The sequence below is a fragment of the Homarus americanus genome, unplaced genomic scaffold, assembly GCF_018991925.1.
Source record: "Homarus americanus isolate GMGI-L3 unplaced genomic scaffold, GMGI_Hamer_2.0 scaffold19065, whole genome shotgun sequence".
NCBI classification, from domain to species: Eukaryota; Metazoa; Arthropoda; class Malacostraca; order Decapoda; family Nephropidae; genus Homarus; species Homarus americanus.
In genome coordinates this window covers 40,854-54,778 of record NW_024757463.1, presented here as the reverse complement: position 1 = coordinate 54,778, position 13,925 = coordinate 40,854, and positions in this window count along the sequence as shown.

Here is a 13,925-nt window from a genome sequence, read left to right as displayed (position 1 = left end):
TCAGTACTTCGTTTCTCGGTACGTGTTAGCATGGGATAGGTTAGCGTTGGGGTGGTGCAGTAGGATGGGTTAGCGTTGGGGTAGGTACAGTGGGATGGGTTAGCGTTGGGGTAGGGTGCAGTGGGATGGGTTGGGGTGCAGTCGAATGGGATAGGGTATGGTGCTGGGTTGGGATAGGTTAGGGTGAAGTTGCAGTGGGATGGGTTGGGGTTGGGTTAGGGTGCAGTGGGATGGGTTAAGTTGCAGTGGGTTGGGTTGGGGTTGGGTGCAGTGGGATGGGTTAGGTTGGGGTGCAGTGGGATGGGTTAGGGTTGGGTTGCAGTGGGATGGATTGGGGTTGCAGTGGGTTGGGTTGGGGTGCAGTGGGATGGGTTGGGGTGGGATTGGTTGGGTTGGGGTGCAGTGGGATGGGTTGGGGTGGGATGGGTTGGGTTGGGGAGGTGTAGGATGGGTTGGTGGGGTGCATTGGGATGGGTTGGGTTGGGGTGCAGTGGGATGGGTTAGGGTTGGGGTGCTGTAGGTTGGGTTCGGGTGAGGGTGCGGTGGGATGGGTTGGGGTTGGGTTGCAGTGGGATGGGTTGGGGTGCTGTGGGTTGGGTTAGGGTGGGGTGCAGTGGGATGGGTTAGGGTTGGGGTTGCGGAGGATGGGTTGGGGTGGGATGGGTTGGGTTGGGGTGGGGTGCAGTGGGATGGGTTGGGGTTGGGGTGGGATGGGTTGGGGTGGGGTTGGGATGGGTTGGGGTGGGGTGGTGTGGGTTGGGGTGAGGTGCAGTAGGATGGGTTGGGGTGGTGCTGTGGGTTGAGGTGAGATGGAAGGTTGGGTTGGGGTGGGTGCAGTGGGATGGGTTAAGTTGGGATGGGTTGGGTTAGGGTGGGGTGCGGTGGGATGGGTTGGGGTTGGGGATGGGTTGGGTTGAAGTTCAGTTGCAGTGGGATGGGTTAGGGTGCGGTGGGATGGGTTGGGGTGGGGTGCAGTGGGATGGGTTGGGGTTGGCGGTGGGATGGGTTGGGGTGCAGTGGGTTGGGGTTGGGTGCAGTGGGATGGGTTGGGGTTGGGGTGGGATGGGTTGGGGTGGGGATTGCGGTGGGATGGGTTGGGGTGGGGTTGGATGGGTTGGGGTTGGGGTGCAGTGGGTTGGGTTGGGGTACAGTAGGATGGGTTAGAGTTGAGGTGGATGGGTTGGGTGGGGTTCAGTGGGATTGGGTTGGGGTGCAGTGGGTTGGGTTGGTGCAGTGGGTTAGGTTGGGGTTACAGTGGGATGGGTTAGGTTAGAGATGAGGTGCAGTGGGATGGGTTGGGTTGGGGTGCAGTGGGATGGGTTGGGTTGGGGTTGGGGGATTTGAGTGGGATGGGTTGGGGTGGGGAGATTGGGGTGGTGCGTTGGGTTGGGATTGGGGTGGGATGGGGAGGTTGGGGAGGGATGGGGTGCAGTGGGATGGGTTGGGTTGGGGTCAAGTTGCAGTGGGTTGGGTTGGGGTGCAGTGGGATGGGTTGGGGTGCAGTGGGTTGGGTTAGGGTGCAGTGGGATGGGTTTGGGGTGCGGTGGGTTGGGTTAAGGTGCAGTAGGATGGGTTGGGTGCAGTAGGATGGGTTGGGTGCAGTGGGATTGGGTTGGGGTGCAGTGGGTTGGGTTGGTGCAGTGGGATGGGTTGGGGTGCAGTGGGATGGGTTGGGGTGCAGTGGGTATGGGTTGGGGTGCAGTGGGTTGGGTTGGGTACAGTGGGATGGGTTGGGGTGCAGTGGGTTGGGTTAAGTGCATGGTGGGATGGGTTGGGGTGCAGTGGGTTGGGTTGGGTGCAGTGGATGGGTTGGGGTGCAGTGGGATGGGTTGGGGTAAAGGTGGGTTGGGTTGGGGAATTGTGGGATGGGTTAAGTTGCAGTGGGTTGGGTTAAGGTGCAGTAGGATGGGTTGGGGTGCAGTGGGTTGGGTTAAGGTGCAGTGGGATGGGTGAGGTGCAGTGGGTTGGGTTGGTGCAGTAGGATGGGTTGGGGTGCAGTGGGTTGGGTTGGGGTGCAGTGGGATGGGTTGGGGTACGGTGGGTTGGGTTAAGGTTGCAGTGGGATGGGTTGGGTGCAGTGGGTTGGGTTGGGTGCAGTGGGATGGGTTGGGGTGCAGTGGGTTGGGTGGGTGGGTTGGGGTGCAGTGGGTTGGGTTAGAGTGCAGTGGGATGGGTTGGGGTGCAGTGGGTTGGGTTGGTGCAGTAGGATGGGTTGGGAATTGCGTGGGTTGGGTTAAGGTACAGTTGGGATGGGTTAAGTGCAGTGGGTTTGGTTGAAGTGCAGTAGGATGGGTTGGGGTGCAGTGGGTTGGGTTGGGTACAGTATAATGGGTTGGTGCAGTGGGTTGGGTTAAAGATTGCAGTGGGTTGGGTTAAGGTACAGTAGGAGGGTTGGGGTGCAGTGGGTTGGGTTAAGGTGCAGTGGGTTGGGTTGGGTTCAGTAGGATGGGTTGGGGTGCAGTGGGTTGGGTTGGGGTGCAGTTGGGATGGGTTGGGGTACAGTGGGTTGGGTTGGGTACAGTGGGATGGGTTGGGGTGCAGTGGGTTGGGTTAAGGTACAGTAGGATGGGTTGGGGAATTTGGTGGGATGGGTTTGGGTACATTGGGTTGGGTTAAAGTGCAGTGGGATGGGTTTAGGGTACAGTAGGATGGGTTGAGAGTGCAGTGGGTTGGGTTAAGTGCAGTAGGATGGGTTGGGGTGCAGTGGGTTGGGTTGAAGGTACAGTATGATGGGTTAAGGTGCAGTGGGATGGGTTGGGGTGCAGTGGGTTGGGTTAGAGTTGCAGTGGGATGGGTTGGGGTATGGTGGGTTGGGTTGGGGTGCAGTGGGATGGGTTGGGGTGCAGTGGGATGGGTTGGGGTACAGTGGGTTGGGTTAAGGTGCAGTGGGATGGGTTGGGGTGTGGTGGGATGGGTTGGGGTGTAGTGGGTTGGGTTGGGTACAGTGGGATGGGTTTGGGTGCAGTCGGTTGGGTTGGGTACAGTATGATGGGTTGGGGTACAGTGGGATGGGTTAGGGTGTAGTGGGTTGGGTTAAGGTGCAGTAGGATGGGTTGGGGTACAGTAGGATGGGTTGGGGTATAGTGGGTTGGGTTAAGTTGCAGTGGGATGGGTTGGGGTACAGTCGGTTGGGTTAAGGTGCAGTATGATGGGTTTGGGTAGTGGGATGGGTTTTGGGTACAGTGGGTTGGGTTAAGGTGCAGTAGGATGGGTTGGGGTGCAGTAGGATGGGTTAGAGTGCAGTGGGTTGGGTTAGGGTACAGTGGGTTGGGTTGGGTGCAGTGGGATGGGTTGAGGGTGCAGTGGGATGGGTTAGGGGTACGGTGGGTTGGGTTGGAAGTTTGATAGGATGGGTTTGGGTGGTGGGTTGGGTTGGGTACAGTGGGATGGGTTGGGGTACAGTAGGATGGGTTAGGGTGCAGTGGGTTGGGTTAAGGTACAGTGGGATGGGTTGGGGTGCAGTGGGTTGGGTTGGGGTGCAGTGGGATGGGTTGGGGTGCAGTGGGTTGGGTTGGGTGCAGTGGGATGGGTTGGGGTGCAGTGGGTTGGGTTGGTGCAGTAGGATGGGTTGGGTGCAGTGGGTTGGGTTAAGGTGCAGTAGGATGGGTTAGGGTGCAGTGGGTTGGGTTGGGGTGCAGTAGGGATGGGTTAGGGGTACAGTGGGTTGGGTTAAGGTACAGTATGATGGGTTAGGGTACAGTGGGTTGGGTTAAGGTAGCAGTAGGATGGGTTAGATTTTGATGGGTTGGGTTAGGTTACGTAGGAGGGTTAGGGGTACAGTGGGTTGGGTTGGGGTACAGCATGATGGGTTAGGGTGTACAGTGGGTTTGGTTAAGGTGCAGTGGGATGGGTTCGAATTTGAGTGGGTTGGGTTTGGGTACAGTGGGATGGGTTGGGGTGCAGTGGGTTGGGTTGAGGTGCAGTAGGATAGGTTAGGGTACAGTGGGTTGGGTTGGTGCAGTGGGTTGGGTTAGGGTACAGTGGGATGGGTTAGGGTGCAGTGGGATGGGTTAAGGTGCAGTGGGATGGGTTGGGGTACAGTGGGTTGGGTTAGGTGCAGTGGGATGGGTTGGGGTACAGTGGGTTGGGTTAGGGTACAGTATAATGGGTTAGGGTACAGTGGGTTGGGTTGGGTACAGTGGGTTGGGTTGAATTGCAGTGGGATGGGTTAGAGGTGCAGTGGGATGGGTTGGGGTTGAGTGGGTTGGGTTAAGGTGCAGTAGGATGGGTTGGGGTACAGTGGGTTGGTTTAAAGTTTGAAGTGGGATGGGTTGGGGTACAGTGGGATGGGTTGAGGTGCAGTAGGATGGGTTGGGGTACGCAGTGGGTTGGGTTGGGTACAGTGGGATGGGTTGGGGTGCAGTGGGTTGGGTTTAAGATTGCAGTAGGATGGGTTGAGGGTACAGTGGGTTGGATTGAATTGATGGGATAGGTTAGGGTACAGTGGAGGATAGGTTAAGGGTAAGCAGTGGGTTGGGTTAGGGTACAGTAGGATGGGTTGGGGTGCAGTGGGTTGGGTTAAGGTACAGTGGGATGGGTTAGAGTGCAGTGGGTTGGGTTGGGTACAGTAGGATGGGTGAGGGTGCAGTGGGTTGGGTTAGAGTACAGTAGGATGGGTTAGGAATTACGATGGGTTGGGTTGAATTTGATATGATGGGTTAGAGTTGCAGTGGGTTGGGTTAAGGTACAGTGGGTTGGGTTAAGGTACAGTGGGATAGGTTTGAGGTGAGTGGGTTGGGTTAGGGGTGCAGTGGGATGGGTTGGGGTACAGTGGCTTGGGTTAAGGTACAGTGGTGATGGGTTAGGGTACAGTGGGTTGGGTTAAGGTACAGTGGGTTGGGTTAGGTACAGTAGGATGGGTTAGGGTACAGTAGGATGGGTTAGGGATATGATGGGTTGGGTTAAGGTGCAGTAGGATGGGTTTGGTGCAGTGGGTTGGGTTGGGTGCAGTGGGATGGGTTAGGTACAGTAGGATGGGTTTGGGGTACAGTGGGTTGGGTTAAGGTACAGTGGGATAGGTTGGGTACAGTGGGTTGGGTTGGGGTGCAGTGGGATGGGTTAGGTACAGTGGGTTGGGTTAAGGTGCAGCATGATGGGTTGGGTACAGTGGGTTTGGTTAGGTACAGTAGGATGGGTTCGGGTACAGTGGGTTGGGTTAAGGTGCAATGGGATAGGTTGGTACAGTGGGTTGGGTTAAGGTACAGTATGATGGGTTGGGGTACAGTGGGTTGGGTTAGATTACAGTGGGTTGGGTTAAGGTGCAGTGGGATGGGTTGGGGTGCAGTAGGATGGGTTAAGGATTACAGTGGGATAGGTTGGGTACAGTGGGTTGGGTTAAGGTACAGGTAGGATGGGTTAGGGTACAATGGGTTGGGTTAAGGTACAGTATAATGGGTTGGGGTGCAGTGGGTTGGGTTAAGGTACAGTGGGTTGGGTTGGGTGCAGTGGGATGGGTTAGGGTGCAGTAGGATGGGTTGGGGTGCAGTGGGTTGGGTTAGGTACAGTGGGATGGGTTGGGGTACAGTGGGATGGGTTGGGGTACAGTAGGATGGGTTAGGGTACAGTGGGTTGGTTCAGTTAGGATGGGTTAGAGTACAGTGGGTTGGGTTAAGGTGCAGTAGGATGGGTTGGGGTGCAGTGGGTTGGGTTAAGGTGATTGGGATAAGGGTTGGGGTGCAGTGGGATGGGTTGGGGTACAGTGGGTTGGGTTGGGTGCAGTAGGATGGGTTGGGGTACAGTGGGTTGGGTTAAGGTGCAGTAGGATGGGTTAGGGTACAGTGGGTTGGGTTGGGTACAGTAGGATGGGTTAGGATTGTCAAGGACACGCCAGTTACTAGTAATGTAAACAACAGAGATGAAACTGCTCTTGTAATACCTGAAGCTGGTGGGCGTCCTTACCTCCCACATGGTGCTGGTGGACGTCCTACCTCCCACATGGTGCTGGTGACGTCCTTACCTCCCACATGGTGCTGGTTGACGTCCTTACCTCCCACAGGGTGCTGGTGGACGGCTTACCTCCACATGGTGCTGGTGGACGTCCTTACCTCCCACATGGTGCTGGTGGACGTCCTTACCTCCCACAGGGTGCTGGTGGACGTTCTTACCTCCCCCGGGGTGCTGGTGGGCGTCCTTACCTCCCACAGGGTGCTGGTGGACGTCCTTACCTCTGGTGCTGGTGGACGTCCTTACCTCCCACAGGGTGCTGGTGGACGTCCTTACCCTCCCACAGGGTGCTGGTTGACGTCCTACTCTCCTCCAGTGTGCTGGTGGACGTCCTTACCTCCCCACAGGTGCTGGTGGACGTCCTTACTTCCCACATGGTGCTGGTGGACGTCCTTACCTCCCACATGGTGCTGGTGGACGTCCTTACCTCCCACATGGTGCTGGTGACGTCCTTACCCCACACGGGGTGCTGGTGGACGTTCTACCTCCCCAGGGTGCTGGTGGGCGTCCTCCCCACAGGGTGCTGGTGGACGTCCTTACCTCCCACAGGGTGCTGGTTGACGTCCTTACCTCCCACAGGGTGCTGGTGGACGTCCTTCCTCCCCACAGGGTGCTGGTGGACGTCCTACCTCCCCAGGGGTGCTGGTGGACGTCCCACCTCCCACAGGGTGCTGATGGACGTTCTACCTCCCCACAGGGTGCTGGTGGACGTGACCTCCCACAGGGTGCTGGTGGACGTCCTTACCTCCCACAGGTGCTGGTGGCCGTCCTACCTCTCATACGGTGCTGGTGGACGCCCTACCTCTCACATGGTGCTGGTGGACGTCCTTACCTCCTCATGGTGCTGGTGACGTCCTTACCTTGGCAGGTGCTGGTGGACGTCCTTACCGCAGGGTGCTGGTGGACGTCTCACCTCTCCATGGTGCTGGTGGACGGTCTACTTCCCACAGGGTGCTGGTGGACGTCCTTACCTCCCCAGGGTGCTGGTGGACGTCCTTCCCTCACATGGTGCTGGTGGACGTCCTTACCGCTGGTGACGTCCGTACCTCCTACGGGTGCTGCATGGACGTCCTTACCTCCCACAGGGTGCTGGTGGACGTCCTTACCTTCCAAGAGGGTGCTGGTTGACGTCCTTACCTCCCACAGTGCTGGTGGACGTCCTTACCTCCCACATGGTGCTGGTGGCAGTCCTTTCCTCCCACAGGTGCTGGTGGACGTCTTACCTCCCACATGGTGCTGGTGGCCGTCCTTTTCTCTCACAGGGTGCTGGTGGACGTCCTCTACCTCCCACATGGTGCTGGTGGCCGTCCTTACCTCCCACAGGGTGCTGGTGGACGTCTTACCTCCCACATGGTGCTGGTGGACGTCCTTACTTCCGACAGGGTGCTGGTGGACGTCCTTGTCCCACATGGTGCTGGTGGCAGTCCTTTCCTCCCACAGGGTGCTGGTGGACGTCCTCCCCATCAGGTGCTGGTGGCCGTCCTTTCCTCCCACACGGTGCGAGGACGTCCTCCACCTCCCACATGGTGCTGGTGGCCGTCCTACCTCCCCACAGGGTGCTGGTGGACGTCCTTACCTCCCACATGGTGCTGGTGGCCGTCCCTACCTCCCACATGGTGCTGGTGGACGTCCTTACCTCCCACAGGTGCTGGGACGTCCTTACCTCCCACATGGTGCTGGTGGACGTCCTTACCTCCCACATGGTGCTGGTGGGCGTTCTTACCTCCCACAGGGTGCTGGTGGACGTCCTCCTACAGGGTGCTGGTGACCGTCCCACCTCCCACAGGGTGCTGGTGGGCGTCTCACCTCCCACATGGTGCTGGTGGCCGTCCTTACCTCCCACATGGTGCTGCTGGTGGACGTCCTTACCTCCCACATGGTGCTGGTGGGCGTCCTTACCTCCCACATGGTGCTGTGGGCGTCCCTACCTCCCACAGGGTGCTGGTGGACGTCCCCACTCCCAGAGGGTGCTGGTGGGCGTCCTTAACTCCCCACATGGTGCTGGTGGGCGTCCTTACCTCCCACATGGTGATGGTGGGCGTTCTTAAGTCCCACAGGGTGCTGGTGGGGTTGGGTTAGGTTAGGTGTGAAAAATATTGGTACCGAAAAGTGCTGCTGTACCGGGGGTAAGGTTATTGTACCGGGGTAAGGTTATTGTACCGGGGGAAGGTTATTGTACCGGGGGTAAGGTTATTGTACCGGGGGTAAGGTTATTACCGGGTAAGGTTATTGTACCGGGGTAAGGTTATTACCGGGGTAAGGTTATTGTACCGGGGGTAAGGTTATTGTACCGGGGGGTAAGGTTATTGTACCGGGGTAAGGTTATTGTACCGGGGTGATGAATCTTACTATACCGGGAGCGAAAGTTACCATACCAGGTGATGAAGGTTACTGTACCGGGGAGGAAAGCTACTATACCGGAGTTAAGTTACTATACCGGGAGCAAAGTTACCATACCAGGTGATGAAGGTTACTGTACCGGGGAGGAAAGCTACTATACCGGGAGTTAAAGTTACTATACTGGGAGCAAAGCTACCATACCAGGTGATGAAGGTTACTGTACCGGGGAGGAAAGCTACTATACCGGAGTTAAAGCACTATACCGGGAGCAAAAAGCTTAACATACCAGGTGATGAAGGTTACTGTACCGGGAGGAAAGCTACTATACCGGGAGTTAAAGCATTATACTGGCAAAAAGTTACCATACCAGGTGATGAAGGTTACTGTACCGGGGAGGAAAGCTACTATACCGGGAGTTAAAGTTACTATACGGAGCGAAAGTTACCATACCAGGTGATGAAGGTTACTGTACCGGGAGTGAAAGCTACTATACCGGGAGTTAAAGTTACTATACCGTGCAAAAGTTACCATACCAGGTGATGAAGGTTACTGTACCGGGGAGGAAAGCTACTATACCGGGAGTTAAAGCATTATACCGGTGCAAAAGTTACTATACCAGGTGATGAAGGTTACTGTACCGGGGAGTGAAAGCTACTACCGGGAGTTAAAGTTACTATACTGGGAGCGAAAGTTACCATACCAGGTGATGAAGGTTACTGTACCGGGGAGTGAAAGCTACTATACCGAGTTAAAGAATATACCGGTGCAAAGTTACCATACCAGGTGATGAAGGTTACTGTACTGGGAGGTTACTATACCGAGTTAGTTACTATACCGAGCGGTTACCATACCAGGTGATGAAGGTTACTGTACCGGGGAGTGAAAGCTACTATACCGAGGAAAGTTTATACCGGGAGTTGTTACTATACCGGGTGATGAAGGTTACTGTACCGGGGAGTGAAAGCTACTATACCGGGAGTTAAAGTTACTATACTGGGTGTAAAAGTTACCATACCAGGTGATGAAGGTTACTATACCGGGGAGTGAAAGCTACTATACCGGGAGTTAAAGTTACTATACGGGTGCAAAGTTACCATACCAGGTGATGAAGGTTACTGTACCGGGGAGTGAAAGCTACTATACCGAGTTAAAGTTACTATACCGAGCAAAAGTTACCATACCAGGTGATGAAGGTTACTGTACCGGGAGAAAGCTACTATACGGGAGTTAAAGTTACTATACCGGGGAGCGAAAGTTACCATACCAGGTGATGAAGGTTACTGTACTGGGAGGAAAGCTACTATACCGGGGAGTTAAAGCTTATACCGGGAGCAAAAGTACCATACCAGGTGATGAAGGTTACTGTACTGGGAGTGAAAGCTACTATACCGGAGTTAAAGTACTATACCGGGAGCGAAAGTTACCATACCAGGTGATGAAGACATTGTACCGGGGAGGAAAGCCACTATACGGGAGTAAAGTTACTATACCGGGAGCGAGTTATACCAGGTGATGAAGGTTACTGTACCGGGGAGAAAGCTACTATACCGGAGTTAAAGTTACTATACCGCGGTGTTACTATACCAGATGAAGGTTACTGTACCGGGAGTAACTACTATACCGAAGTTACCATTACCATGATAAGCATTGTACCGGGGAGTGAAATACTATAATGAGTTAAAGTTACTATACGGTGCAAAAGTTACCATACCAGGTGATGAAGGTTACTGTACGGGGAGTGAAAGCTACTATACTGGTTAAAGCATTATACGAGCAAAAGTTACCATACCAGGTGATGAAGGTTACTGTACCGGGGAGTGAAAGCTACTATACCGAGAAAGCTTATACTGGAGCGAAAGTACCATACCAGGTGATGAAGGTTACTTACCGGGGAGTGAAGCTACTATACCGGGAAGTTACTATACCGGTGCAAAAAGTTACCATACCAGGTGATGAAGGTTACTGTACCGGGGAGGAAAGCCTACTATACCGGGATAAAGTTACTATACCGGGACAAAAGTTACCATACCAGGTGATGAAGGTTACTGTACCGGGGAGGAAAGCTACTATACGGAGTTATTACTATACTGGGAGCGAAATTATACCAGGTGATGAAGGTTACTATACCGGGGAGGAAGCTACTATACCGAGAGTTACTATACCGAGCGAGCTACCATACCAGGTGATGAAGGTTACTGTACCGGGAGGTAAAGCTACTATAACGGGAGTTAAAGTACTATACCAGAGCAAAGTTACCATACCAGGTGATGAAGGTTACTGTACCGGGGAGTGAAAGCTACTATACCGGAGTTAAAGCATTTATACTGGAGCGAAAGTTACCATACCAGGTGATGAAGGTTACTGTACCGGGAGGAAAGCTACTATACCGGGAGTTAAAGTTACTATACGGGTGCAAAAGTTACCATACCAGGTGATGAAGGTTACTATACCGGGGAGTGAAAGCTACTATACCGAGTTAAAGTTACTATACCGGGAGCGAAAGTTACCATACCAGGTGATGAAGGATTGTACCGGGGAGGAAAGCTACTATACCGGAGTTAAAGTATTATACCGAGCGAAAGTTACCATACCAGTGATGAAGGTTACTGTACGGGAGTAAAGCTACTATACGGGAGTTAAAGTTACTATACGGGTGCAAAAGTTACCATACCAGGTGATGAAGGTTACTGTACCGAGAGTTACTATACCGAGTTAAAGATTATTCCGGGAGCAAAGTTACCATACCAGGTGATGAAGGTTACTATACGGGAGTGAAACTACTATACCGGAGTTAGTTACTATACCGGTGCAAAAGTTACCATACCAGGTGATGAAGGTTACTGTACCGGGGAGGAAAGCTACTATACCGGAGTTAAAGTTACTATACCGAGCAAAAGTTACCATACCAGGTGATGAAGGTTACTGTACCGGGGAGTGAAAGCTACTATACCGGAGTTAAAGTTACTATACCGGGAGCGAAAGTTACCATACCAGGTGATGAAGGTTACTACCGGGAGTGAAAGCTACTATACCGAGTTAAAGTTACTATACGGGTGCAAAAGTTACCATACCAGGTGATGAAGGTTACTGTACCGGGGGTAAGCTACTATACGGAGAAGATATACCGAAAAGTTACCATACCGATAAGGTTACTGTACCGGGGAGTGAAAGCACTATACGAGTTAAAGTTACTATACCGGAGCAAAGTTACCATACCAGGTGATGAAGGTTACTGTACCGGGGAGTGAAAGCACTATACCGGGAGTTACTATACCGGGCAAAAGCATACCAGGTGATGAATACTGTACCGGGGAGTGAAAGCTACTATACCGGAGGTAGTTACTATACCGGAGCGAAAGTTACCATACCAGGTGATGAAGGTTACTGTACCGGGGAGGAAAGCTACTATACCGGGAGTTAAAGCACTATACCGGGAGCAAAGTTACCATACCAGGTGATGAAGGTTACTGTACCGGGAGTGAAAGCTACTATACCGAGAAGTTACTATACCGAGCAAAAGTTACCATACCAGGTGATGAAGGTTACTGTACCGGGGAGTGAAAGCTACTATACCGGAGTTAGTTACTATACCGAGCGAAAGTTACCATACCAGGTGATGAAGGTTACTGTACCGGGAGGAAAGCTACTATACCGAGTTAGTTACTATACCGAGCAAAAGTTACCATACCCAGTGATGAAGGTTACTGTACCGGGAGGAAAGCTACTATACCGGAGTTAAAGTTACTATACGAGCGAAAGTTACCATACCAGGTGATGAAGGTTACTGTACCGGGAGGAAAGCTACTATACCGGGAGTTAAAGTTACTATACCGGGAGCGAAAGTTACCATACCAGGTGATGAAGGTTACTGTACCGGGGAGGAAAGCTACTATACCGGAGTTAAAGTTTATACCGGGAGCAAAGTTACTACCAGGTGATATACTACCGGGGAGTGAAAGCTACTATACCGAGTAAAGCTATACCGGGAGCAAAGTTACCATACCAGGTGATGAAGGTTACTGTACCGGGGAGGAAAGCTACTATACCGGAGTTAAAGTTACTATACCGGGAGCGAAAGTTACCATACCAGGTGATGAAGGTTACTGTACCGGGGAGGAAAGCTACTATACCGGGAGTTAAAGTTACTATACCGGTGCAAAAGTTACCATACCAGGTGATGAAGGTTACTGTACGGGGAGAAAGCTACTATACCGGAGTTAAAGTTACTATCGGGAGCAAAAGTTACCATACCAGGTGATGAAGGTTACTGTACCGGGGAGGAAAGCTACTATACCGGGAGTTAAAGTTACTATACCGGAGCGAAAGTTACCATACCAGGTGATGAAGGTTACTATACCGGGGAGGAAAGCTACTATACCGGGAGTTAAAGTTACTATACCGGGTGCAAAAGTTACCATACCAGGTGATGAAGGTACTGTACCGGGGAGGAAAGCTACTATACCGGGAGTTAAAGTTACTATACCGGGAGCGAAAGTTACCATACCAGGTGATGAAGGTTACTGTACCGGGAGTGAAAGCTACTATACCGGAGTTAAAGTTACTATACCGGGAGCGAAAGTTACCATACCAGGTGATGAAGGTTACTGTACCGGGGAGTGAAAGCTACTATACCGGGAGTTAAAGTTACTATACTGCAAAAGTTACCATACCAGGTGATGAAGGTTACTGTACGGGAGTGAAAGCTACTATACCGAGTTAAAGTTACTATACCGGGAGTAAAGTTACTATACCAGGTGCAAAAGATTATACCGGGAGTAAGTTACTATACCGAGTTAAAGTTACTATACCGGGAGCGAAAGTTACCATACCAGGTGATGAATACTATACCGGGGAGGAAAGCTACTATACGGAGTTAAAGTTACTATACCGGGAGCAAAAGTTACCATACCAGGTGATGAAGGTTACTGTACCGGGGGAGGAAAGCTACTATACCGGGAGTTAAAGTTACTATACCGGTGCAAAAGTTACCATACCAGGTGATGAAGGTTACTGTACCGGGGAGTGAAAGCACTATACCGGGAGTTAAAGTTACTATACGGGAGCGAAAGTCATACCAGGTGATGAAGGTTACTGTACCGGGGAGGAAAGCTACTATACCGGAGTTAAAGTTACTATACCGGTGCAAAAGTTACCATACCAGGATGAAGGTTACTACTGGGAGTGAAAGCTACTATACCGAGTTAGTTACTATACGGGAGCGAAAGTTACCATACCAGGTGATGAAGGTTACTGTACCGGGGAGGAAAGCTACTATACCGAGTTAAAGTTACTATACCGGGTGCAAAAGTTACCATACCAGGTGATAGGCTATACTGGGGAGTGAAAGCTACTATACCGGGAGTTAAAGTTACTATACCGGGAGCAAAAGTTACCATACCAGGTGATGAAGGTTACTGTACCGGGGAGTGAAAGCTACTATACGGAGTTAAAGTTACTATACCGAGCGAAAGTTACCATACCAGGTGATGAAGGTTACTGTACCGGGGAGTGAAAGCTACTATACCGGGAGTTAAAGTTACTATACCGAGCAAAAGTTACCATACCAGGTGATGAAGGTTACTGTACCGGGGAGTGAAAGCTACTATACCGAGAAGTTACTATACCGGGAGCAAAGTTACCAT